Genomic DNA, 25,881 nt, shown 5'->3' on the forward strand with positions numbered 1-25,881 from the left:
ATGCACATTAATACAAATTTTTAGCTGGGGTGCCCAAACTTTCGATCCCCACTGTATAATGCAACATGCATTATATTTGTGTGCCAAAACAATGGTCCAATGTTCAGAATGTGAACATCTATATAAGAACCTAGTTTACACATTGGCTCACAGCATAGAAAATGTTTTTCTGAAATATTAAATCTGTCTTTTTTGTTTATCAACTGCAGCCTTTTGAAGTTGACCTGTCTCATGTATATTTGGCTTACACTGAGGAGAGTCTGCGGCAGTCCCTAATGAAGCTAGAAAGACCTAGAACATCGAAAGGAAAATCGAGACCCAAAACTGGTCGAAGGTGTGTATTAGAGTTTTATTTGTTTACTCTACTGCTCCTGTATTTCTTTCTTTCACAGAAGTTTTACTGAAGTTTCAGCAAACACCAGGTTTATAGTAAGTGTGCGGAAGATTACAGAACAATGAAAAGCTACAGTTAGGTTAGCTTTATATAGTATATGTACAATATACTAAGAGGAGGAGAGACGTGTTCCATAGAATAATCGTATAACAAGTGGTTGTAACTGTAAAGGATACATTGGCATCCATATTAAAGTGACCATATTAAACCATTCAGCATATTTAACTGGACATACTGAAATTTGTTATAGTTGCTATATCTGTCTGCATAGTGCAAAATTATACCATGAGTGATATGCAGGAAGTACGAGAGTATCTCTGAAAGACAAAGGACAAACCTGGGTTTGGGGTTGCTCAGAGTAATATTAAAAATACAAGAAAAAGAAAATGGAGAGATGGGGAATGGAAAGTGAGTGATGGATGGGAGAAAAGATGTGGAAATTTTGGTCTTGAGGAAGAAAAAAGGGATACAGTGAAGGAAATAAGTATTTGATCCCCTACTGATTTTGAATGTTTGCCCAGTCACAAAGAAATGATCAGTCTAAAAATCACATGGTAGGTGTATTGTAACACTAAGAGACAGAATAGCAACAAAAAAATTAAAAGGAAATGCATGTCTAACAAATTATGCACTGATTTGCATGTTCATGAGGGAAGTAAGTATTTGATCTCCTAGCATTCAGCAGGATTTTTGACTACCGGTTGTCTTTCATACAGGTAACAAGTTGAGATTATAATCAGTCTCTTAAAGGGAATGCTGCTAATCTCATTTTGTTACTTGTATAAAAGACACCTGTCCACAGGAGCAATCAAACAATCAGATTCCAAACTCTCCACCATGGCAAAGACCAAAGAGCTGTCCAAGGATGTCAGGGACAAGATTGGTAGCCCAGTCCAGCCTTGCGTAGGTCTACAAACTATTGCCAAGCATCTTGGTGAGAAGGTGACAACAGTTGGTGCAATCATTCACAAATGGAAGAAACACAAAACAACTGTCAGTCTTCCTAGGTCTGGTGCACCATGCAAGATCTCACCTCGTAGAGTGTCAATGATCATGAGAACAGTGAGGAATCATCCGAAAACTACACATGAGGATCTTGTCAATGATCTCCAGGTAGCTGGGACCACAGTTACCAAGAAAACAATTGGTAACACACTATGCCGACAAGGATTGGAATCCTGCAGTGCCCGCAAGAAAGCACATGTCCAGGCCCGTCTGAAGTTTGCCACTGAACATCTGAATGATGCAGAGGAGGACTGGTTGAAAGTGTTGTGGTCAGATGAGACCAAAATTGAGCTCTTTGGCACCAACTCAACTCGTCGTGTTTGGAGGAGGAAGAATGCTGCCTATGACCCCAAGAACACCAGCCAAACTGTCAAACATAGCAGAAAAACACACCCAAAGCAGAATGTTTCCACCACTAAGGGGACAACTGCACCGCATCAAAGGGACGATAGATGGGGCAATGTACCGTCAAATCTTGGGTGAGAACCTTCTTCTCTCAGCCAGGGCATTGAAAATGGGTCATGATTGGGTATTCCAGCATGACAATGACCCAAAACACACGGCCAAGGCAACAAAGGAGTGGCTCAAGAAGAAGCACATTAAGGTTCTGCAGTGGCCTAGCCAGTCTCCAGACCTTAATCCAATTTGAAAATCTGTGGAAGGAGCTAAAAGTTTGAGTTCCCAAACGTCAGCCACCAAACCTTAATGACTTAATGAAGAGGAGTGGGCCAAAATCCCTCCTGAGGTGTGTGTAAACCTGGTGGCCAACTACAGGAAATGTCTGACCTCTGTGATTGCCAACAAGGGATTTGCCACCAAGTACTAAGCCATGTTTTGTGAAAGAGGACCAAATATTTATTTCCATTATGAACATGCAAATCAGTGCATAATTTGTTAGACTTGCATCTCTTTTTGAATTTTTTTGTTGCTATTCTGTCTCTCAGTGTTACAATACACCTACCATTCGATTTTCAGACTGATCATTTCTATGTGAGTGGGAAAACATTCAAAATCAGCAGGGGATCAGATACTTATTTCCTTCACTGTCTGTGGCATAGATTGGGTCATAAAGTCAGGAAAGAAAAGAGGAGGGAGAAAGAGGCACGTTTGTCAATGGGTACTGTAGGGAACACACACACATATCCCAGCCCCCCCCCCGCTTGCAAGTTAGAGAAAAAATAGCAGTCAATTTTCGTATGACTATTGTAATGTAATCAAGGTGGCCAAATTTTGAGGAATTTGGAATGGGTATTGCAGTATTGTAGTTTTTCATGTACCATAGTACCCATTAATAGCTGTTTAAATTCAGACTAAGCAAAGTGAAAGGAAAAGGAGTGGGAGTGTGGGCTGTGCTCTCTGCCTCCCCCTAGAGTGCAGTATCTAGTGTGTGGTAGAAGACATTGTACTGCAATTTTTTAAAGGACTGTATATATGTGTATGTACATGTGTTTGTGTGTGTGTACATGTGTATGCATTTGTGTGTGTGTGTGTGTGTGTACATATGTTTGTGTGTGTGCGTGTTAGTATGTGTACATCATACAGAGACTTTTTAGGCACCACAACATTCATTAAAAAGGTACAACTTATTATCGTTTGGAACGTGGCACTTTTTACAAGTCTCATGCACCCATAGTAGCCACCCTGTGTTGGAGCATTGCTTCTGAACCAAATTATGTGTTTGTATGTATACATACATACATGTTTGAGTGTGGTGTGTTTTTACATGTGACCCCCTATTCTTGTACTATCAGAACTGCTTTTTTAGGGCTTGTTTGTAATGGCAGCAAGGACTGCTGCTCCTCTGAAAGCAATCCATGCTCAGATTGCTTTTCAGAGGCATTTGACAGGCAGTGAAGAGACAATGTGTTGACTCCACACCACCTGTTTTAACCCCTTAAATGCAGCAACATCACACTGCAACTGCACGCAAAGCACACAGTTGCCAGTGGTTGCAGTGCAGCCCTATTCACTTGGGGTTATACTTCCAGCTGGAGCTACAGCATGCGTACACCCTCTGCAGCTAAAGGGGGAACAGTTGGGGGTGGTAAAAACCGCTCAACCGCATGGTTTTATCACCTTTCAACCTCACATGTAAACAAGTCCTTGGTCCACATCTGTGCTTCTGGATGTTGCATTTAGGGCAGCTCATTCATGTCAGGAACAAGCACGATTTTGCTTGCATTCTGCGACACGCAGTAACATGAACCTTGGCTTAGATTGGGGTGCCTCAAGACTGAAAATACTTTTTCAAGGGTGCCCTGACTGAAAAAGGTTGAGAAACACTTCTTTAGCTAACTATTGCCTGATTGCAATAAACTCAAATCCCATTAACTTTTGTTCAGTCTTAGATAAGTGAGGTACTGGTCTATGTAGCAAGGCCTCCCAGGGGGTTTGTTTAAAGTTGCAGTACAAGACAGTCCTCACCGTGTTATATACTCAAATCCAGAAGCGTTTGGTTTTGAGGCAATGCCACCAAATGTGCAAACGAGTACTGTTTTTTTCTACAGCCCCAAAAACAAGTATGAGAAGTGCCCGGGACAAACTTGGCTATGTGTTTTAGTGTCCTATACCTGCGAAATAATACTCTATAGATCTTTTCTTCTGCCTGTATATTGGTTAAAGATTTCATGGTTTCCCAGATTTTGTTCCAGTCCCCCTGATCCAGTGTCTCTCCCACGTCTCTTTCCAACTTGCTTATATATTGGGGTAGTGGAAAACCTGGGGAGTCGCAAAGAGCCGCACAGAGAACAGAAACAAGGTCCTTACAAACTTTTAGACCGTGGTTTTCAAAAAATGTTAATCGTTGTAGGCAACCATTGTTCAGTGTGAGGAGACTTTTAACAAAATGTTTGTTGGAGGTAATTCCAGTATTTTCTTCAGTATGGAAGGGATTTTATACCATCGATTGCCAAAAGATTGTATATATATTTGTTACCTTTTAACTGCCACCAACAGAATGCATATGGATTTTCATATGTGAGAAGAAATGAGGGGTTGTGAAGGGTGCCTGAAAGGGGTACGTTTGGGAGATTAAATTACTACAGAATTTTACAAGATCCCAGGGTCCTAGGGTTTGTAATATGGTTGGGTCTGCACCGTATTAAATTATGGGTTTGGATCAGGGCACACTCCACTACATTAAAGTGGGTCCAAAGGGGAAGTTCGAGAGAAGCATGTAGTGATGCTAGTGGGGCAATTTGGGCTGCCGTGTAATCGTTTTTGAGACTTAGGACCGCCAGACCTCCAGTCAGCCTAGGGATATATTGTCATTACTGGTATGCTTGGGCGCTGCTGGAACCAAATAAAAGCTCGAGATTTTCCTTTATGCAGAATATGGTTAGGAATTGGACACTTTAAGCCAGGTAGCATGGGACAGAATTGCTGGTTATTAATGAAAGCAGTATTGCAGGGCCAGAAAGTAAGCCTATATGACATGCAAGTCCATCCAGTTTAACTTCTAAAAATCCACCAAAATAGATTTTTTTACACAAATATTGTTTTGCTGAGTGCTTCTTGTTTCCCTAAGATCTTTTTTTATGTCACTGGGCAGTAATCCAGATCCACTCCATAAAACTGACATAAACTTGCGAAGGATACAGTTGCAAGAAAAAGTATGTAAACCCCTTGGGATTACGTGGAGTTTTGCATGAATTTTGCATAAAATGTGCTCTGAACGTCATCTAAGTCACAACAATAGAAGAACACAGTCTGCTGCACATAATACTACACAAACATTAGATGTTGCCATGGTTTAATTGCACATAACATGTAAACATTCACAGTGCAGGGAGGAAAAAGTATGTGAGGCCCTAGCTTAATAACTTCTCCCAGAGCTAATTGGAGCCAGGAGTGAGCCAACCTTGACTCCAATCAGTGTGATGATATTGGATGTGTTGCTGACAGCTGTCCTGCCCTTAAAAAACACACACCTGTTTTGGGTTTACTGGTTTCAAGAAGCACTGTCTGATGTGAACCATGCCTCGCAGAAAAGAGCTCTCAGAAGACCTACGATCAAGAATTGTTGACTTACATGAAGCTGGAAAGGGTTACAAAAGTATCTCCAAAAGCCTTGATGTTCATGTGTCCACGGTAAGACAGACTGTCTACAAATGGAGAAAGTTTAGCACTGTTGCTACTCTCCCTAGACGTTGTTGTCCTGTAAAAATGACTGCAAGAGCACAGCGCAGAATGCTGCATGAGGTAAAGAAGAATCCCAGAGTGTCAGCTAAAGACCTACAGAAATCTCTGGCACATGCTAACATTTTTTTTGACACATCTATAATAAGGAAAACATTAAACAAGAATGGAGTACATGGGAGGACACCACGGAGGAAGCCATTGCTGTCCAAAAAGAATATTGCAGCACGTTTGAAGTTTGCAAAAGAGCACCTGGATGTTCCACAGCACTACTGGCAAAATATACTGTGGACAGATGAAACCAAGATTGAGTTGTTTGGGAAGAACACACAACACTATGTGTTGAGAAAAAAAGGCACAGCACACCAACATCAAAACCTCATCCCCACTGTAAAACATGGCGGAGGGAGCATCATGGTTTGGGGCTGCTTTGCTGCCTCAGGGCCTGGACGGATTGTTGTCATTGATGGGAAAATGAATTTCAGAGTTTATCAAGACATTTTGCAGGAAAACGTACGACCATCTGTCCGCCAATTGAAGCTCCGCAGAGGATGGGTGATGCAACAGGACAATGACCCAAAGCATACAAGTAATTCAACAAAACAATGGCTGCAACAGCACAGAATATGCCTTCTGGAGTGGCCCAGTCAGAGTCCTGACCTCAACCCGATTGAAATGCTGTGGCATGACCTTAAGAGAGCGATTCACACCAGACATCCCAAGAATATTGCTACACTGAAACAGTTTTGTGAAGAGGAGTGGTCCAAAATGACTCCAGATCGTTGTGCAGGTCTGATCTGCAACTACAGGAAACGTTTGGTTGAGGTTATTGCTGCCAAAGGAGGGTCAACTAGTTATTAAGTCCAAAGGTTCACATACTTTTTCCTCGCTGCACTGTGAATGTTTACATGTTATGTGCAAATAAACCATGGCAACATCTAATGTTTGTGTAGTATTATGTTCAGCAGACTGTGTTCTTCTATTGTTGTGACTTAGATGATGTTCAGAGCACATTTTATGCCCAAATCATGCAAAACTCCACATAATCCCAAGGGGTTCACATACTTTTTCTTACAACTGTATATAGGTTGCCTTGGGTGGCCTCTGGCTAAAAATGCTAGCTGTCTGGTTGTCCTACTGATTCCTTTGGCTTAAGTGTATCTCCACCTTTGTAGCCAAATTGGGATAACATCTACATTATATTTGTTAAATGTACCCCTTCGTATAACATAATTAGAAAAAAAAAAACCTGCAGTATACTTTTTTTAGATACTCTTCTGTAGATTCTATCACTGTAAAATCCTACTAGTTCTCTTTGTTTATGATGGTGTTGGAGATCAGTGTTTGCCACAATTACACTGTACTGTGCTGATAGTTTTCTTCTCATCAGTGGTAAACTAGATTTGATCCCTAATAGATAAATTATAGGAATGCGCTCATAATAACAAATATCATAAAAAATATAAATATAGTGTTCATAAATCAATAAGTGAAAAAATCAGACCATTATGAACTAATCACAAAAATTCAGAAAAAAACTAATTATAAACCATTAAAGTGTCCATAAAACAATCTGTGAAAGTCCAAACTCTTTGAGAAAGTCCCAAAGGATAAAAGTAACAATAAAATGGAAACACCGTGCACAATCCACCACCGAATAAATTAATTCACTCACCAGAGCTACATGCTGATCAATTCATAGACCAGCATCAGCGCTATTGCTCTGGGTGCAATGAGTATTCAATTCCAGGTAATGCGTGCAATACTCTGCAGTATTGAATCACTTTGGATATAAAAGAAACGCCACTCTATCATGGACTGATTCCAGATCCTCTACGACCACTCTCTCCTAGATGAGTATTTGATTCTCCATAGGCAATCGGACCATATTCAAAGGCAAAGAAAAGGCATAATAGTGCAGCGTGTTTTAAAATCAAAACATACTTTAATGTAGTAACACACTTACAAACAATGTGTCTAAACCGACACCAGCATCAAAGGCATAGGCATAAATCACTGGCACCGCTCACCGCAGATCCCCTCCGACAGACACAGGAGGAGTGTAAGAACGTCAGCATCCAACTGGCCCCGCCCTACGCATTTCGTCACCACGACGTCCTCATGGGGCGGTCTGGATGCAGACGTCAGACCATTCCTAGATATACCGCACACCCTCTGCATCGCGGCATAGACCCAACCAATCACAGCGGTGTAGGATAACTCACACATCGCTTGATCAGTCACATTATTAACAAAGTATCCAGTATACATAAACATGCAACTGTGTACTATAATAAGTCTATGTATTATCACACATGAGTAAGTATTCCTTAAATATCCAAAATGAGATATTTTAAGGAATACTTACTCATGTGTGATAATACATAGACTTATTATAGTACACAGTTGCATATTTATGTATACTGGATACTTTGTTAATAATGTGACTAAGATGATACTTAGATTTGATCCGTACCTGTTCTAACAAAGGGATAAACATGTAGAAGCATTGCATGTTAATGAGGACTGGATTACTGCCACTTCTACCTTTTATATGGCTTCCCCTTGCCCTTTCTTCTTGCGGATTTGCTACAAAACGGTGTACACCCAGGTTGCTGCATTTAACCTCTGGACACGCAATGTCTCTTCTCCTACTCCATTTTCTCTACTTAAGTTAGATCCTGATATGCTTGCCTCAGATAAAGCAGACATAGAAAGGGAATGATGAGGACATTGAGGCAGTATACAACACACAACATGCTTGCTAATGTGGAATTTTTCATTGTTGCCATCCTTAAAAGCCTTGGCATCGTGCAGCTTGGTTCTTCTCCTTCTCGCCATACCCCTTTGGGTACACAGAGACCTGCAAAATGAACAGATAGAACGTGCAGTCACACATATGCCTTCTCAAGGAAGATGTCTATTTGAAGAGGCACTTGACCAATTCAATAAAGATGTCCCAGGAGGAAAGCTTTTACTGCCACAGCAGAAGAATCCAAAAACCCCTCTCCATGAGCCTTTACCTCTTCAAAATGCAGAGCACCTAACTGCTCTACCCAGGTTTCATATTCAAAACATAAGTTCTGCCCTTCCTTTTAGCTCATTACTTGAGCTACAAACCTCACCAAGTCTTCCCCAAAGTCCTATTCCCAATGAACGGGCACCCTTACTCCTAGGGTGGAGAGATGTTTGTTATAGTTTGCCTCTCTCTGAGTCAAAGATGTTGCATACATGTGGGTTTAATCTGTGGTTTCAAAGGGGTACATAATAGAGCTCAAAATTCTACCTCTCCACCTCTTCTTCTTTTTTTTTCTCTTAAATAAAGCAAAAACTGCCTAAGGACAGTCCAATTTGCAGAATGCCGTGAACATCTTTTGTCCTGGGAGTACTTGTGCCGTTACAGCCACAAGACTCTATTTAAACTGTTACTAAACTCACAACAGTAAAATCAGTCTATAAATGCAGTAAAGCATGCTTGTTATACTCCCTGTAGAACTTAAGGGGTTAATCATCTGCATTGTGTAAAAGGGATGTTTGATCCTGTCTTCTCTGATCCTCCCCTGCACATGCTTAGTTTGGTGTGTATTGCTGGAGTTTTTTTCTCTTGAGAGAGTGCATGTGATCAGCACAGGGCCAATCAGCACCGTCCAGACAGAGGGTCAAGAGTCCTGCAGCCTCATAGGACAATCAGGGGAGAAAGAAAACTCATCCTACAAGCTTTAGCCAGTGCTCTGCTGGACACTGATAGAAGTCACATGGCTGCTCTAACTGCTGATGAAAAGAGGCATTTAGCAGTTTATATTTGCTAAAATAATTGCATTTCCAAGTTCTGTGTATTGTGGGAGACCAGATATAGTGAATGCGGGGTCATGGGTTTAGTAACACTTTAAACCTGTTTATGGTGTCGGAGCCCAATAATAGTATTTGTCCTATTCTGGACTTAAGATTCCTCAACAAATACCTTCAAGTTCCCATATTTTGTAAGGAATCCTCAAGGTTGGTAATTGCTTCTCTGAGACAAGGGGGATACATTGCATCCATAGGCATGCAAGATGTCTATCTGCATGTTCCCATTTATCCACCTCATCGGTGCTTTTTGCACTTTGCTGTGGCAAACAATCACTTCTAGTTTGTTGTACTGTCCTTTAGCCTATCCTCTGCTCCCAGAGTATTTACAAAGGTCCTAGCACCTCTTCCTGCCCCTCTCAGAACTCTGGGCATCCAGGTCACAGGTTATCTAGATGACCTTCTCCTAAAGGACTCTTCTCCCATCGTACTGTTGGCAAACATCCACAGGACAATTCAGATACTCCAGGATTTTGGTCAGGTGATCATTTTCAAAGATCCACTCTCTAGCCTTTTCTTCACCTGGAATACAGATCCCACGCTCGATTCTTCTAGAAAAGAAAATTATTTTTCTCAAAACCTTCACTGAGGTCAAGAAGGCACAACACAATCAGATTCTCTGAGATTCTTCTAGAAAAGAAAATTATTTTTCTCAAAACCTTCACTGAGGTCAAGAAGGCACAACACAATCAGATTCTCTGAGAGTTCTAGGCCTCATGGTAGCCTCTTTCAATTGCTGTACTATTTGCTTAATTTCATTCAAGACCTCTCCCAACACAACATCTTGCCAGCCTGGATCAAGCATTTTCATTCTCTTGACCTGCCCATGCTTCTGTTCAGTCAATCATGAGATTCCATTACTTTTTGGACCTCAAGCCCAGCACAGCCCTAACAATAGGAAAGTGATAGCAACAGAAGTCAGTCTTTCAGGCAGGGGAGGAGAGTTCCAGTCCCTCACAGTCCAGGGACCATGATCACCTGTGGAAGCCAAATTTCCCATTAACATCCATGTGCTCAGAGCAGCGTATGGCTCTGCATGGACACTGGGAGTGTCGCAGCCTTGAAAGAAGCAAACCAGGTAATCTTATGGATTGAAACTCCCTGTCCAGCAATCTCTGTAGCCCACATTCCAGGAGTTGAAAACTGGAAAGCGGGCTACCTCAGCCACCACCAACTGGATGAAAAGGAATGGGCCCTTCACCCAGACATCTGATAATAATAAGGATCCTAGTCTCCAGATTCAGCAACAAATTATCTCTGTTTGTAGCCAGGACCAAGGATCCTCTTGGACTAGCCCCAGGTGCCTTGATACTTCCCTGGTCTCAGTACAGGCTTATCTACACTTTCCCCTCCGCTCAAATTCTGGCTTGTCTGCTTAAGAATATGTAACTGATTATAAAGTGTGATCCGGAGTTTGGCTTCAATTTGTTAGTGTATATAAATCCGCTAGTACATCTAAAGCTCCCCTCAACCTAAGATTGACATTGCTGCTGGCTGCTGTGAACATTCATCCAAAGTGGGGACACTTTAATACAGGAGGTGTGTTACTGGGCAGATCGTCAGAGAAAAAGCCTAAAAAAAAATTAAATACTTGATACTTTAAGCCTGCCTTAACAAGATGGAAAATAAATCTGAATACGTACACTCTCGAGGACAAATCTCTCCTCCTCTTATGAGACCATTCCACCAGATAGTTGGGAGTTTCCTGGGCATTTCAGCACCAGAAACAACTATGTAATGCACCACCTGGTCCTCTGTTCATACTTTTTCAAAGTTCTGCCAGGTGGATGTCCAATCTTCTGTGGATACAGCTTTTGGCCACAAGATTCTTGCAGCAACACTCTGAAGTTGTCTGTCTTCTCATTCATTGCTTTGAGATGTCCTAGGCTCTTTAAATACTTTTGCTTATGCCCTGTACTGTACAGTTGAGATAAGGGGAATTTTTACTTACCGTATTTTTCGCTCCATAAGACGCACTTGACCATAAGACGCACCTAGGTTTTAGAGGTGAAAAACAAGAAAAAAAAATATTCTGAACCAATGGACTGCAGACACAGTACAGGGGATGACCAGAGACTGTGGACACCGTACAGGAGATGACCAGAGACTGCGGACATAGTACAGGAGATGACCAGAGACTGCGGACAAAGTACAGGGGATGACCAAGAGACTGCGGACATAGTACAGGAGATGACCAGAGACTGCAGACACAGTACAGGAGATGACCAGAGACTGCAGACACAGTGCAGGAGATGACCAGAGACTGCGGACACAGTACAGGAGATGACCAGAGACTGCGGACACAGTGCAGGAGATGACCAGAGACTGCGGACACAGTGCAGGGAATGACCAGAGACTGCAGACAGTGCAGGGAATGACCAGAGACTGCAGACAGTGCAGGGAATGACCAGAGACTGCAGACAGTACAGGGGATGACCAGAGACTGCAGACAGTGCAGGGGATGACCAGAGACTGCAGACAGTGCAGGGAATGACCAGAGACTGCGGACAGTGCAGGGAATGACCAGAGACTGCGGACAGTGCAGGGAATGACCAGAGACTGCGGACAGTGCAGGGAATGACCAGAGACTGCGGACAGTGAAGGGGATGACCAGAGACTGCTGACCTTTGGGGAGGGAGGGGGAGCGGGTACCTGAATTTGACAGGTACCCGCTCCCACTTCCGCGGAGTTGCCTTCCCTCTTCTTCCCGGGCCGGCTTCTGTGACAGCCGGGTGCCCACTGCGCAGGTGCGAGAAGCGCTTCGCTTTGTGAATGGCCCGGCGCCTTCTGGGACCTTTCATGTGTCCCAGAAGACACCGGATCATTCACAAAGCGCAGCACATGCGCAGTGGGCACCCGGCTGTCACAGAAGCCAGCGCAGGAAGACTGTGCAGCGCCGGAGCGAGGAACAGGTAAGGCCCTGCAGGAGACAACAGCTGAGCGGCCGGCCCGGTATTCTGACATGGTGGCGGCAAAAATACCGGACCGGCCGCTTTATATTTGCTCCATAAGACGCACTGACATTTTCCCCCCTTTTTGGGGGGGAAAAAAGTGCGTCTTATGGTGCGAAAAATACGGTACTTCTAAGTTCCTTATTTTGGAATACAGCACAAGACAAAGGCCATGCTCCTTTCCATTCTTTGGTTACTCTGCATTGCTTGCTACGAAACTGAGGACTCGGGAAGTGGGGCAGGGTTATAGGGGCGGTGTCCAAGGGGGTGTGCCTCAAAAGCTTGCCAGTGTTCAATCACCTGAAGGTGTGAGCATATAATTCAGGGTTTATGACTACTTAACCTGTAAATGACATATTTTGGAGTACAGTACAGGACACAGGTAAAGTCAAAATTCCTCTTTTTTTTATTTTTTTATGTACCTTGTTTAAATGGGAACATTTAACAAACATCTAGTGGGGTTTTCTCAAATTTGACTGCTAAAGTGGAAATATGCTCTTTAAGTGCTTTTTGAGTCAAGACCAGGAACTAGTATGCTTTCAATGAAGTCTCTGCGATATTATTCTACAGTGGTACTCAGAATCATTAGCATGACAACCAGGCTCCCATCTTTTCCAGCACAAGGTCAGCAATGGCATCAAATGCATTTTTTTAATTTAAAGACCTGTAAAGTTAGCCATATAGAAAGTTTTCTGTTATTCCTCCCCCCACCCCACAGTGCAATCATAGAATAGGTCCTTAGGAAATCTTTTTTTTTTTTTTTTTTTTTCCCCTCTGCAACATTCCACAGAAAGGTATGCAATACTGACCTTCAGAGCTGCCCGTTTGTTTCCCATGCTGCAAGTTTTCAAGCTTGTTACTGTTCAGGGACAGGCCCTATATACACATGCGCATGTCAACGCTGATGCACAGAAGCATTGGAGTTTTCATGAGTATGTACTGTACATGAGTATGGGTACATCTGTTCACTTCTATGCAGCATCTACAGCTCACTGGGTGTAAGAAAGTACCCTTAATTTTATGTTGATCATATTTTCAGACTCACTGTTTGTACGAGGCCTAATAGTAACATTAGTCATTTATTTAGGCATTATAGGAAAGCAATTATGGATGCACCGAAATTTTGGTGGCCGAAACGTTTCGGCTGAAAACACCCCTTTCAACCATTGGCCAAAATGAAAAAAAAAAGCACTGATACAGGTGCCGAAATAAACCTCGCCGCCACCCACCGTTGCCACCCGGTAGTTCTCAGCCTTACCTGAGAAACCATCAATCCCAGCACTGAGCATAGAGATGAGTGAAGAAAAGATGGACGCCACTCATCTTTGTGCCCTTGGAGGACCGGAGCTATGTCATTTTTCGTTCCGGTCGGTTTTTTTTACTTAAAGCACTAGGTCAATGCTTTTTTTTTAATCGAATGCTTTACATTGTAGAGGAGAGATGTGGGGTCTTATCTCTCCATAAAGATGACCTGTCACTAATTATTTCTATCACAAGGGATGCATGCATTCCTTGTGATAGGAATAAAAGTGATTAAACTTTTTTTTTGCACTGTCCCTTTAAAAATTTTTTTAAAGTGCCCCCGTCCCCCCGTGCTCACACGTAGTGGTGAATGCATACGTAGGCCATGCCCACATATGTAAACGGTGATCAGACCACACACGTGATGTATTGCCATGAACATCAGAGCAAGAGCAATACTTCTAGCACTAGACCTCCTCTGTAACTTTAAAAATGTCTACAGGTTAGCAGTGTAAAGCATCGCCCATGGAGATTTTTAAGTACCGCAGTTTCACGCCATTCCACGAGCGTGCGCAATTTTAAAGCGTGACATGTTTGGTATCTATTTACTCGCCGTAACATCCTCTTTCATATTTTACAAAAAAATTGGGGTATAATTTTTTGTTTTTTGTTTGTTTTTTTAATCGGTGTATTTTTTTTCCAAAGAAAGATATATTTATTTTTAAAAACTGCGCATCTCGGTTTCGATTTTCGGCCAAGTTCATTTTGAATTTTCAGTTTCGGCACCAGAATTTTCATTTCGGTGCACCCATAAAAGCAATATGTAAAATCAGGTATTTACTTTGAATATCATGATAAATTAGTAGACCATTGAAAACAATCAAAGGGAAGTGTGATCTGTACCGATATTCACTGAATTAGTTGCTTTCTAAACAGACAAAAAGCAGTAGAAAAAAAATGACACTCTTGAAATGCATTGTTACTGAACATTTTCTATTGATTTCTAACTGGGTGAGAACTATTTCAGCTGTGTTCTATTATTATTATTATAAAGGATTTACAGTCATGGCCGAAATTGTTGGCACCCTTGATATTTCTCCAGGAAATCATGTATTTCTCACGAAACGTATTGCATTAACACATGTTTTGCTATACACATGTTTATTCCCTTTGTGTGTATTGGGACAAAACAAAAAAAGGGAGGAAAGAAAGCAAATTCGACATAATGTCACACAAACCTCCAAAAATGGGCTGGACAAAAGTATTGGCACCCTTTCACAACTGCGGATAAATAAGAATGTTACAAGCATGTGATGCTCCTGTAAACTCACCTGGGGCAAGTAACAGGTGTGGGCAATATAGAAATCACACCTGAAAGCAGATAAAAAGGAGAGACGTTCACTTAACCTTTGCATTGTGTGTCTGTCTGTGCCACACTAAGCATGGACAACAGAAAGAGGAGACGAGAACTGTCTGAGGACCTGAGAACCAAAATTGTGGCAAAATATCAACAATCTCAAGGTTACAAGTCCATCTCCAGAGAACTAGATTTGCCTTTGTCCACAGTGCGCAACATTATCAAGAAGTTTGCAACCCATGGCACTGTAGCTAATCTCCCTGGTCGTGGACGGATGAGGAAAATTGATGAAAGATTGCAACGCAGAATAGTCCGGATGGTGGATAAGCAGCCCCAAACATGTTCCAAAGACATTCAAGCTGTCCTGCAGGCTCAGGGAGCATCAGTGTCAGCGCGAACTATCCGTCGACATTTAAATGAAATGAAACGCTATGGCAGGAGACCCAGGAGGACCCCACTGCTGACACAGAGACATAAAAAAGCAAGACTACAGTTTGCCAAAATGTACTTGAGTAAGCCAAAAGCCTTCTGGGAAAACGTCTTGTGGACAGATGAGACCAAGATAGAGCTTTTCGGTAAAGCACATCATTCTACTGTTTACCGAAAACGGAATGAGGCCTACAAAGAACAAAACACAGTACCTACGGTAAAATATGGTGGAGGTTCAATGATGTTTTGGGGTTGTTTTGCTGCCTCTGGCACTGGGTGCCTTGACTGTGTGCAAGGCATCATGAAATCTGAGGATTACCAAAGGATTTTGGGTCGCACTGTAGGGCCCAGTGTCAGAAAGCTGGGTTTGCGTCCAAGATCCTGGGTCTTCCAGCAGGACAATGACCCCAAACATACGTCAAAAAGCACTCAGAAATGGATGGCAAAGAAGCGCTGGAGAGTTCTGAAGTGGCCAGCAATGAGCCCAGATCTAAATCCCATTGAACACCTGTGGAGAGATCTTAAAATTGCTGTTGGGAAAAGGTGTCCTTCCAATAAGAGAGACCTGGAGCTGTTTGCAAAGGAAGAGTGGTCCAAAATTCCGGGTGAGAGGTGTCAGAAGCTTATTGATGGTTATAGGAAGCGACTGATTTCAGTTATGTTTTCCAAAGGGTGTGCAACCAAATATTAAGTTAAGGGTGCCAATACTTTTGTCCAGCCCATTTTTGGGGTTTTGTGTGACATTATGTCATATTTGCTTTTCTGCCTCTGTTTTATATTTGTTCCAATACATACAAAGGGAATAAACATGTGTATAGCAAAACATGTGTTAATGCAATACCTTTTTTGTGTGAAATACTTGATTTTCAGGAAAAATATCAAGGGTGCCAACAATTTCGGCCATGACTGTATATAGCGCCAACAGTTTACTCAGAGCTTTACAACATAATGGCAAACAGTACAATTTCAATACAATTTAATACACAGGAATCAGAGGGCCCTGCTTGTTAGAGCTTACAATCTAAGAGGGATGGTCAACACATACAAAAGGTAATAACTGTGGGGGACAGTTGTTAGGTGGGGGTAGAGTATGCCTCTCTAGGGAGAAGGGTTTTCAGGTATCGTCTAAAAGTGGACAGAGTAGGAGATAGTCGGACATATTGGGGTAGGGCATTCCAGAGGATGGGAGAGTCTCAGGAGAAGAAGAAGGGTACAAGGTAGCTGGAGAGCAGGAGGTCATGGGAGGAACGAAGAGAACGATTGGTACTTTGAGACTAGGTTAGTGATGTAGCTGGGGGCAGAGTTGTGGATGGCTTTGTAAGTTGTTAGTATTTTGAATGAATTTATTTATTTTGAATTCTATTACATTTAATGTTTTTTTCTCTTGTTTTCTAGAAAGCGTTCTGCGAAGCCAGAAGCTGTGATAGACTCATTATTACAGTAGCTGATTATTCTATTGGATTAAGAAGAATTTCTCATGTCCATTTAAGTTTATGAATTGATTTTCGTATTTCAGTGCAATGTTAATTGCCAGGTGGCATGGAGGTATGCTGTGTATAGACCATGTAGGATATATGATGTGTTGCAAAAAGACAGTTTTATAATGAACATAACTTGTCATTACTTTGTTGTGCAGTGTCTCACTGTCTTGTGTAAGCAGTAACTTTACTTATACTTAAGTTTCAGTTGCTGTAGTTCTACTCACATTTCTCTTCATGGATATAATGTATCAGGTCTCCTAGAGTAGAGCCATTTAAATAAGTTCCTACCAGATACAACTAATATTTCAAACATGGGCCTTTTGTGCTAATATTACCATAAAACAGCTTGTGTCCAAAACTGCATAGCTCTTACAAACTAGTCTGTTGTTTTTTTGTTTTTTTTTTTTCTTGTTTGTTTTTTGTTTTTATTCATGGATAAAACCACAGACAAATAAACAAAAGTATTTGTTCATGCACTAATATATATAAAGATATTTAAAGTGTTCCTAAACGCAGCACCCTGCATTCACTATATCTGTCTCCCACAGTACACACAACACGGAAATGTATTCGTTTAGTAAAAACTGCTAAATACCTTTTCTCATCAGCAGCATATAGCAGTCTTTTGACTTCTATCAGTGTCCAGCTGAACACTGGTTAATCTTGTAGGAGGAGTTTTCATTCTGCTCTGCCTGTCCTATGATGCTGCATAACCCCTGACCGTCTGGACAGTGCTGATTTGCCCTGTGCTGATCACATGCACCCTTCCAAAAAGAAAAAAAAAACTCTCTAGCAATACACACCAAACTGAGCATGTGCAGAGTGATTCCTAGAGCTCTGTACTATCAGCAGATGGATTGGGGACAGTAGAAGAAGGGGAGGATCAGAGAAGACAGGATCAAATAGCCTTTTTACCCAATGCGGAGGATTATTCTCTTAGGTTCCATAGTGAGTATAATGAGCATGCTTTACTGCATATACAGAATGATTTTACTGATGTGGGTTTAGTAACACTTTAATATTGCATTTGACTTTACCCTGTGCAGGCAGTAGTTTTTTTGTTGGCCTATAAAGGCCTTGCCATTGAAAGTTGCCCATAATCATTCATAGGATGACTGGACAAGAAGTTTATGCCAAGGTCCAGTCAAAATGTTGTTTTGGATAGAATTGCATAGTGCGGGAAACACTGTTAGATCTTTATTTCTGTCTGCACCCCAGTTGGTGAGATTTCCTCTAACTTACTGTCCCAGTGATCGTGATAATCGGAGAACTAAGTGAAGTGAAACTGAACAGCTAGGACATGGACAAAAATAAAAAGTAAAAAAATGTCTAATTTTTAACAGTTCAGCTGTATTTTTAAAACATTTTTTATTAAATTGTGATAAGATCCACCAATTTTTACATTTATCCATGAATGTTAGTAAACTCTCTTGTGTATAAATTCTCTTGTTATTCGTTCTTGGTGATTAATACATATGCTAATAATTTTTGAACTACAGGCGTACCTTGGTTTATGAACGCCTCGGTTAACGTAATTTTCGGTTTACGAATGAAAATCCATTGAAAAGAATGCATCGTGTTTTTTTTTTTTTTCGCAATACAAACGGATTAATTAGTTTTCAATGCATTTACAATTTTTTTTTTCAATCATGTCCCTGTACAGAACTATGCCTTTCAAGTGCACTTTATAAAACGTTTTGAAGAGATAAAACTTTTTGACTTTTTTCTGAACTCCGGAGCTGATTAATTGGTTTTCAGTGCATTTACGAACTCATTTTTAATCATGTCCCTGTACAGTATTTATGCCTTTTTAAAATACACTTTATAAAGAGTTTTGAACAGATAAGACATTTTTTTTTTTTTTTTTTACATTTTTCTGACCTCCGGAACGGATTAATTGGTTTTCAATGCATTACGAAAAATCCCGCAGAATGCATTAAATTCGTAAACCAAGGTACACCTGTATTTGACTTGATAAAATCCTTGTGTACATTAAAATGTGCTGTCAATAATGATGAATAGATTTTAATGTGATTTCTCAAGGCTGATTCATTGCAACTGAAAAGTGGTGTTGTTGCCTATTGCAACCAACTGTTTTTTTTTTAAACAGAAGCTTATGTTTTGTTGGCAGTGAGCAGCAGTTCCACTATAGTGCTCCTGTTCTTCATTTATAATGAATTGTTTTCCTTAAATTAATAAAAACCTGTACAAAGAGAATAAAAAGGCTGCCATTGTTGGCCTTTCTTTCTGAAATTGTTAGTTACCAGGCTGATCCTGTGACGTAAATATTTTCTACATTTGGAACTAGGTTTCTGATTTCTCATTGACTTTCTAATCTTCACGCTTGATCCAGGTCAATGTTTCAGGAAGTACTGCAGCCAGAGAGAACCAAACAGATAGCATTTTTTTTTAGAAGTTCAGCAATGACAACTCCCCTAGTTATCTTATTACAGATCTTTATTTTCACCACATCCATATGTGTTTATTGGTGTTTTGATGTCTGTCTGCCTGCCTATTATACATTGTTTACTATAAATTCCACTTGTTTTCCCGCATCTAGATAATACCTGAAGATCAAGCATATATGTCATTTTGGTCTTGCCTGTGTCCTGAGATGAGTTCTGTTGGCATCTCAGTCCTTGTGGCCTGAGATATGCTTAAATCAGTTTCAAAACAAAAAAAATAAATTTACATATTTGTAATGGCTTTCCAATCCTTAAATGTGGTGGCTGCATTAGTTGTCTTTTTTTTTGTTCCCTTTATTTTCACTTGGTGATCTGGCCAGTAGAACACATCATCCACTCTATGCTGGTGGATTTGACCCATGCTTGATCAGCAGCGCTGTCAACCTGTGAAGAGGCTAATGTTAGATGCGCTAGTAAACGTAGATAGACTTGGCTAAAGCTGGTGATATACTGATCAAAATACATCCAGTTCAACAGGGACTGTGTGGCTGTCGCTGCTTGATAGAAGTCAATCATTTGATAGACTTCTGTCGAGAGGACGTGTTGTAAGACCTTCCTTGATCAGTGACTGCAGCTGCTGATGAAGAAGGCTGTGCGCATCCTGATGAGACTGATGTGTGTCCTGACAACTGTGGGTACCACTGTGAGAATACAACGTTCCAGCCAGGAACGATTTCTCTATCCACTTCTTTTGTGAGGTTTTTTCTGTTCAATCTGCTAGCTGAAGGTAAAAAAATAACAAAAATAAAAAACAAACAAACCGTGAATTGCCAGCTTAACAAATTAAGGTTAAACTCCGCTAACACTTTTTTAAAGAATATGTAAACCCAGCATTTCATATTTTTGTTACAATGGGTAAAATAAGTATTGAGCACATCACCATTTTTCTCAGTAAATATATTTCTAAAGGTGCTATTGACATGAAATTTTCACCACGTCGGTAACAACCCATGCAATCCATACAAAAAAACCAAAACAAATAAGTTCAGAAATTAAGTTATGTGTAATAAAATGGAATAACACCGGGAAAATGTATTGAACACGCTAACTGAAATTTATTTAATACTTCGTACAAAATCCTTTGTTGTCACAGTGTTCAAATCTTGAATATGCTGTGGGCCTCTTCTGTGAACCCTGATCTTTAGTTTTTTCCATAGATTTTCTATTGGATTCAAGTGATGTGATTGGCTGGGCCATTCTAGCAGTTTTATTTTCTTTCTTTGAAACCAATTGAGAGTTTCCTTGGCTTTATGTTTGGAATCATTGTTTTGCTGAAATGTCCCCCCTCATTTCTTCTTCATCATACTGGTAGATGGCAGCAGATTTTTATCAAGAATGTCTTGATACATTTTTCCATTCATCCTTCCTTCAACAATACGAAGTTTGCCAGTACCGTATTGCTGAAAAACAGCCCCAAGCATGATGTTCCCACTGAACCAGCTGATATTAATTTGCACTGACAAGAGGCAGGATTGCTTTCTAATTACTGATAGATTTCAGCTGGTGTCTTGGCTTTCCATGCCTTTTTTGTACCTCCCTTTTTCATGTGTTCAGTACTTTTTTTCTCTGTGTCATTCAATTTTATTACACTTAACTTAATTTCTGAACTTATTTGTTTTGGTTTCTTTGTATGTGTGGATTGCATGCGTTGTTGGTGACATGTGGTGACATTTTCATGTCAATAGCACCTTTAGAAATATATTTACCTAGAAAAATGGTGACTTGTTCAATACTTTATTTACCAGCTGTATGTGCCTGCAGTACCATGTGCTTGTATGAAAGTGTACCCTGTTCATTGTATTCCTTTCTTTGTGTGAAATATCTGGTGTTCCTGCCAGTCCCTCTGCTTTCCTATTTAAAAATTGTCCGCACTAGGCATGAGAGGTTGTGGCTGTGCTGGCAACTCAGCCTGCTTTCCTCTAATGGTCAGACTTATGCTCACATGCCCCACCTGCACAGCCATTCACTGTGAGAACTTCAGTGCGCTGCAGTTTCTCCTTTAAAAAAAAATGCAATCACAACATTTATTGATTGGAAAGCTGAAAAATATAAAATGTTTGCCTTTGGGTTTAGATATGCTTTAACACCATAGACCTTGCTAAGTTCTATTTATGACCAGTATGCACCATAGTCCTTGCAGAGCTAAGTGCTGTTCATAAAGTGACACTGCAGTCCTTGCTAAGCTGAGTTCTCTTCATCTCATGTTGACACCGCAATCCTTGCTTAGCTAAGGTCCCTTCACCATAAGTTTAATAGATCTCTTTTGCTGCATTCAGGAATACCATAGACGAGCTTGCAGGTTGTGTACATGAACATGAGTAGTTATTTCTAAACAGGAGATGATAGGAAATGTTCTGTAATGAGCACACGTTAGATCAAACAGAATTCAGGCTGAGCCAATACACCTTTGAATTTGGACCATATGCACTACACACTGTTTTATATACTGAATTACATAATATATCATAGATATGTTATAACTATATGTAACCACTATAGTTTTCTTTAAACTAAAGCAGAGGTTTTTTTTTTTTTTGGTTTTTTTTAAAGGCTAAGTACACCTTTATGAAAAAATAATAGATGGACATCTATTTGCGGGAAAAAGATGTGTATTTATTATTTTTCAGTGGATCATGGGTCAGAATCTTCCTCCAGCTCTGTCTGCACAGAGGTACAAACTTTGTTAGTTGGTCAGTGGACTGCGAGTGTGGTTATTTATACCATGATTACCATTTGCCCCCCATAAATATGGGCATAACATGGTACAAAAGGTAGAGCTAGCTTCAAATTCGTTAAATAAGCCTAGACTAATTTGAATGTAAGCCTGTCCCAACAAACTTGCATAGTTATAGTTACAACTTAATAATTAAATCAAAATACCCTCATATTTATTTGTGTATATTTTGTGTTTATGTACTGTGTCTAAATGTACAGTTTTCCTTGTTTTTGTTTTTTTATTGTATTTTTATTTTGTGAATATAGCAAAAAAAGAAAAAAAATACCAGACTGTGTTTTTCTTTCCTGCTTTACATATTGTCTGTGCAGAGAGACTGAGTGTATCTAAGATTTTCATTCCACATTTACATGTATAAAGGCAACAAGGAAAAGCAATCACTGAGCTGCTAAAGCACTGGTGGTGTAATGACGTTAGAAAATTTTCAAAATGTATCATTAAAAGGAATGTCTCAGCAACACAAAATTGAAACTACACTTTGCTGACCTATTTTTAAAGCCAAATTCTATTTTTTTTTATGTAGCCCAGCATTTGTAAAAATACAACATATAGCCCTTACTGCAAATTTTCCTCCTTTCCAGTGTTCTCTCTGCAGATTCATTGCTCTACGCCATCCAGCCATGGTCCTCTTCCTTGTTAATTGTTACAGCATTCAACATACAACACTCAAATTTCAACTCCCTTTTTTGTGAGCGCAAGGCGTCCTAGACTTGCCCCTTGGGGGGGGGGGGCATCAGCATGCAGAACACAGTGATTCAGGAATAGCATTGATGTCATTATGTCAGCTACTCTTTTGGCATCATTCAGGGCTGTTAAGTATTGGAGATGAGATGAGAACGACCATACCCATCATCTAAATTGCCAGAAGGTATCTGAAAAAATACATGCAGGGGTTGGGGAGACAAGAATTAGGGCTCAAGGTGCAGTTTTAGTTTTGGCATCTTCTTTCTGGCCTGACTCTTAAGTGAGCCTGAGATCCCTGTCCATGCTTTTAAAAATAAGCCAGCAATGATGTTTGGCATGTTTCTGTTCTGATAAATTAATCTAATAAGAAATCATCTGATTTCCCTGGTTTTCACTGTAACTAGAATTCTGAGAGCAACAGAGATGCGTGGAATATTCTTCATGAAACAATAATTCCTAGATCAGCAGATTACATATAGAAGAGACTGCAGTGGATTGGTGAAAAACTGAAGTATTAAGTTTGTGCTATGCATCCCAACTGTCATCTTTTGCTGAAATGCACTTTTAAAGCCAAGCCAAACCCATTAAAGCACTAATTGGCAGTCATGTTTGAGATTCTGCAGCTGGAGGGGGTCTATGATTGATGACAGGTATGTATTTAATTGAGCTTATTGGCAGGCATTAGGCCTTTACATTTTTTAAAGGAAACCTGTGAGGAAAGAAATAGAGGTGCTGTCATCCTCAAACAGTTTGGCCACTGGCCTGTTAAAGGAACCTATCGCCCATTTTAAATTTCTGTAAGTAAAAGCCCTGCCTAAGAGCAGGCACAAAGCGTGTATTACCTTTCATTTGCCATAAGCCCTCCTTTATGCACATTCCTGGTTTGGTTTTCTGTTGTTACCAAGAACTTGGCATCTAGACTAAGCTTCACTTACCTGCTGCTCCCAAGAACATGTACATAATTGCATGCATTCCAACAGCATAGAAGCGTACCACTCTTTAGTGGACATGTAGGGTGCCATTAATGCTTAATAGCGCCCTCACACATCAGCACTGGATCTCATGAAACTGCGTGGTGCCACATCACAGATTCTGTGCGCTACATTTTTAAAAAAAGGCAGGGGACTTATTTTCCCCACTTTTTCTCATGGGTGCAATAGCTTGTTCAAAAAAAAAAAAAAAGGGGGGGGGGGGCGGGCCTCTGTACCCACAATGTGCACATGCACATATGTGAGCCTAGGCTTATACATTTTAGAGTGCACTTTATGGCAATTTAAGTTCTTTAATTGGATGGGGGCTGGCAGGACTTGTGAGGCATGTTTGTACTCTTTACTATCCTTGAGACTCCAGTTGTGATATCTGTTGTCTGTGGTGACTGAATCAATAGCTAAGCTTTCGTGCTATACTTTTGCAGTTACTATGAAGATTATGTGGCATGGGCAATAAAGCTGCTCTTAAACATCAAATAATGGTCACTATATAAGGCTAATTGCTTTCTGGGGAAGTGATATATTGGAAAGTTGGAAAACCTGTTATGATTATCATAGTTCCCATCCATGAAATAAATGATGCAAGCAGTATCTGGCCATGCCATTCCTCATCCCTCTAATTGAATAGACTGGAAAAAAAACACTTTGCCAAGTGTTTATGGAAGACCAAGCAGACAGCATTGTCTAAGGGTGGTTGCTATGTCTTGATAAAGCTATATACAAAATTTAAGCTTTGCTTTAATGGAAAAGTTGGATGTCCAGTCATCATTCAAACTCCTTTAGGAGCCTGCACCCCCTGACATTTGTTAGTATAAGCACCACCCTGTCACCATAATGTTCAAGGACTATGACATACACTTTCTGGTTTGATAGGTCTGGAACGTCACCACACTTTCCCACCACATAAACTTGCCTCCATTATTTATTAACATGCCACAAATGAAGCTTAGAAAACCTGTAGGGGGAGAATCCAAACTTTCAACCCAATAATCTAAGAAGTAATTATATTTCACCTGGACATTAGGAGTACTTACAACAAGAAAAGACCTGTTGCAGGCTGCTGAAAGTGTCTGTGTTCTGACAAAACTTAATTAGGTAAGCATTGGGTGCTTTTGGTTTGTTTACATCTATGGGTACTTTTTATGGTTTCACTCTTTGGCCCAATATGCACTTTGCATACGTTCACAAATAGTGTGATATTTCTAAAGATAGAATACAAATAGTTAGAATGTTTATTATTATACATTATTTGTGTGTGTGTATGTGCATATATTCCATTTTTAGTGTTCTTTGTAGTATGCAAAACTAAGATTTTGTTACTAAGTTGGAAGAGGTAACATTGCCTGAGTTAGCATATATATCTATAGCAGGAATCCGAATCATTTTAGAACTGTCACAAGCTTCTCAAAAGATCAAATAAGATTAGCTCCTGTAATTTGTTAATGTTGACTTTGCTATTTGCAGCCTCACCTTTTACTTCACAAACTTGGCCCTTCTGTATATCGATCAAGAGCTGCATCTTTCTGCCTTCATTTTGTATTTTATGAAGCCCAATCTATCAGTATCTCTTTGTAACTTTTCCTCTGTTTAAATAAATTCTACTTATACTCTAAAGCTGTGTGTATGACTCTTTATTTACAAGGAAATGCCAAGAATGAAAAGAGGTTTTAAACTGGCATTTTTGACTGTGTGGCTTATTTTTTGAATTTGTATTTCTTTTGGAACAGGTCTTCTTAACTGTTGAAACCATACAGAAAGAACATACAGGGGATAGACAAAATGGAAATGCTACACGATTTGTAGGCTGGAAAGTGACGACATGTTTCCTGTTGAAAGCCTAAGTGATGTAACAGTCTTTAGATTCCTCTGTGTGATAAGACATCTAGCTAACAGGTGGGAAGCCTCACTGTTTGCACTGCTAGTAATATGGAGTCATGTCAGAGCTTACGGAATTTCAAAGGGGGCAAATTGTTGGTGCAGGGACTGCAGAGCTCAATCTTAGTCTTCATGGGACTGGGATCGAGCTCTGCAGTCACTTTTGCTTAGTTGTTTTCTTATATTGGGTCACAATCCTGCACAGTGTCCTTTTTGTCTCTTTCAGTCAATTGACCATGTCGAACGCACTTATGCATATTAGAAAATGTTTTCCTAGAAACTATATGCAGTC

General features: G+C 40.4%; 1 long non-coding RNA gene across 1 annotated transcript; it reads left to right on the forward strand.

Moving 5' to 3' along the window:
- The first annotated feature begins 204 nt into the window (after positions 1-204).
- LOC149448903 (uncharacterized) lies at positions 205-25,328 on the forward strand. The gene is made up of 2 exons (XR_016315477.1): positions 205-334; positions 16,757-25,328. It is a non-coding gene; the product is annotated as an uncharacterized LOC149448903 (long non-coding RNA).
- The last annotated feature ends 553 nt before the right edge of the window (positions 25,329-25,881 follow it).

The sequence above is a fragment of the Staurois parvus genome, unplaced genomic scaffold (assembly GCF_062004578.1).
Source record: "Staurois parvus isolate SC_StPar_1 unplaced genomic scaffold, SC_StPar_1.0 ptg000648l, whole genome shotgun sequence".
Classification (NCBI taxonomy): domain Eukaryota; kingdom Metazoa; phylum Chordata; class Amphibia; order Anura; family Ranidae; genus Staurois; species Staurois parvus.